Source organism: Lygodium microphyllum, chromosome 14 (assembly GCF_053477565.2).
Source record: "Lygodium microphyllum isolate KBCC chromosome 14, Lygodium_microphyllum_v1.1.10, whole genome shotgun sequence".
In the NCBI taxonomy this organism is placed as follows: Eukaryota; Viridiplantae; Streptophyta; class Polypodiopsida; order Schizaeales; family Lygodiaceae; genus Lygodium; species Lygodium microphyllum.
The window spans coordinates 86,349,735-86,352,893 of NC_141148.1; the positions used below are offsets into that span (position 1 = coordinate 86,349,735).

A 3,159-nucleotide genomic window follows, 5' to 3' on the forward strand; every position below is an offset into this window, starting at 1 on the left:
CCCCTCCAGGCCACACACACCACCTTGAAACCGGGTTACGCCATAGCCTCCACTCTCTCTCTCTCCCATTTGTCTCTTCGTCATTCATAGTTTTTTGCTGGTCGAGAGCAATCGTCCTCCTCCTGTGGACTCAAACATCTACAACATCGTCCTGCTGATTTTTGGAGCTTGCACGACTGCATCCTGGATCTCAAAACTGACCTCCTTCACCAAGGTGACCATCGCAGATAACAGAGACAGATCTACCGCAGCCTGTGTGTCTCGTGAATTCACTGCTTGCACCACTCACAGCATTGGCAGTGTGGTCTCTCCAAGAGTCAATCACCAAGGATTCCAGCTATCAGGCCTTTCGCAGATTGCATCGCACCATCAATATCTCCTACTCAGGCCTATTTCCGAACAAATTTTAGATGGATTGTTTGAATTGCAACACCTGAGTTCTCCCTTTGTCCCCGTCTTCTCTTCTTCTTCCAAGAGAGCAGCTGCCTGTCCTTCCTCAGAAGACAAGAAAATCTGCATGGATCGAAGGTCTCTCCTTGATCCTCCATTCCACCATATCAACTGGCTACACATCGTGTGCATCCGTAGGACTTGTTTCAAAGGCGGGTTTTCTCTGCTTGGCATAGCAGGACTCATTCCAAATGGGTTCTCAAGAAAGCTGGTTATGCAGCTTCTAGTAGAAAGCCGGCAGATGCATAGCTAACAGGAAATCAGTGCCAGAGTGATTGATAAATCTAATTTTGAAGCCTTCAACAATCATTTCACTCCGGGCTTGTGATTTGCAGTGGCTTGATTGATACTCAGTTCCCTTGGCAGTCACATCTATGCACATATAAGTGCCTATATACAGAGTAGAAGTGATGAAGGTTCCCGTGCTGCAAGCCCTCAACCTTAGTCACACCAAGGTTTCAAACATTGATGCTCCAATGCACTCTGGTTCAAAGACATTTGTGAGGCTTCACAGCAGAAAGAACGTTGAAATAGTAGCAGATGAGCTTCTGGATGAGGACCCTTGTCAGCACACCCACATTTGGAGCAAGGACACTAGCTAGGCTAAGGCTGTCTGTGGGAAAAAATCAAGCGCCAGATTCAAAGACTGGTGACCAAGTGGATCTAGGAGACGATGTGGAGATGATGAGTGAGTGCAGGCGCTCCTTGTTTGAACCTCTGGGTCCCAAGAGGGGTCGTGAGAGGTCGCCAGAGAGTTTGCTACCACCTCCAGATTTTGAAGCAGCTTCATACCCTTGCGGGTGGGTTTCTAGAAAGAAAAGGAAACTTGTGAGTGTAGACATTGTTGAGAGTATGAGGTGTATTGCAGTTCATGAGATGCATCGCAAGGATCAGGAGATTGAAGGGTTGGACATGGACATGAAGACTACCAATGCAATCAAAGACCAAGAGACTAAAGAGGACCATGAAGAAGAGAACCAAATGACCAATTCAAGAAAAACGGTGGAGAAAAAGAAGAAGAAGAAGACCTACATCAAGATGAAGAAGGATAAGAAGATTTGTTATGCTCATAATGCCATACCTAAAAAGACTAAAAACCACAAGGGCCTGCCGGTCCTTGATCCAAATTTTTACTGATTTCTTTAGCCTTGTAATTGTTGAGATATCGAGCTCCACTCGTGATATGCCAGGGTGACCATTGTGCATTTATGTCACGACTTGTTAGCTGTAGATGCGGTTGGTACACCGCCCATGAATAATAGCTAGATGACAGCTATCCTTATCTACTCTAGTTCGTGGCTCAGTTAGTATGCCACCTTAGTTAGTTGAGTTTGGTTTGAAACCCATATATAGGGTTCTTCTATTTCTATGTACTAGAGTTCTTTTGGCTTATATAACTAAGAAGAGGAAAACTGTTTTCAGCCTCCACCTATGTGTGTATTCCCCCATTGTGCAAGCAAGAAAGCTACAAGTGAGACTCCTTTCTTCTCTCCCACAATCTTGACATGGTATCAGAGCCTTGTTTGTGGTAAGGAACTCAAGAAAGCAAACCAAGTTCGCGGTGTTCTGGTAAGAGGACCAGTGTTGCTTTCATTTTTCTATTTTGGGAGCAAGTCTCTATAGGTAGCACAACCGGAAAGTGCAAGAGTGCATTGTCTCAGATTGAGAGACCCTTCCCGGTGTAGCAAGAGGGCAGTATATGCTGCGGGAGAAGGCTTTAGCCCTTGGTTTCCCTATTTTTTTTATTTGAGGCCATTTCTGTGCCTGTTTTGGAGGTGAAAGTTTTCCGCGCGCACTCAGGAAAAGGTCCTGTTTTATGCTGTGCGACCACTATTCTACAGGTCGGTGAAAAGTTAATGTAGAAATTTCATCGTATGCCTGTGCGTAGAGACATTGGGAGTTACAGAATCATCCTTGTTGCCTGTTGATGCAAAATCGTCACTAGGAAGTGACTGTGTGGTCAAATACCACTTTCGTCAGTTTTGCAGATTTGCCCTTGTGAGGCTGAAGCTGTGTTTTTTGCAGTGACAGAATTTTTTGCAGTGTTCTGTAATGGCGTCTGATTCTCTTTCACATATTGTCACTGAAAAACTTGACAAGAACAACTTCCAAGCATGGAAGTTTAGAATGATGAATTTCCTTATGGGAAAAGGATATTGGGAATTCATTGCAGGAAATGAAGAAGAACCACTTCTTCCTAATGTTCCCAATCAACAGCAAATGCAGGCATTTAAAGGATGGCATGAGAGAGCCAAAAAAGTTATGTACTGGCTGTCTATCAGTATTTCAGACTCTATGATTGTGCATATTCAGGATGCAAGTATGCCAAAGGAGGCTTGGGATACTTTGTCAAAAATGTATAGCACAAATATGCAAGCCAGGAAAATGCAGCTCAAGCAAGAGTTGCACAATGTGCAAAGAGAAAGTATAAGCATCAATGACTACCACATGAAGGTGAAGAAGATTGCAGATGCACTTGCTTCCATTGGGTCACCAGTGGAAGATGATGATTTAGTTTCTGTGACCTTGAATGGTCTAGGAAAGGATTATGCACAGTTCCGACCATCCATTTCTGTCCGAAAGATTTCCTGATTTTGAGGAGTTGATTACTCTTCTAATTTCTGAGGAGCAGAGAAATGGTGGTGCATCTTCTTCAGGAGGAACTTCAAAAGAAGCTATCTTCTACTCAAATGCTGGAAGAGGTAGAGG

At 44.1% G+C, this 3,159-nt stretch overlaps 1 pseudogene; it reads left to right on the forward strand.

Moving 5' to 3' along the window:
• The first annotated feature begins 860 nt into the window (after nt 1-860).
• Nucleotides 861-1,587, forward strand: LOC148025804 (uncharacterized; annotated as a pseudogene).
• Nucleotides 1,588-3,159: the final 1,572 nt, after the last annotated feature.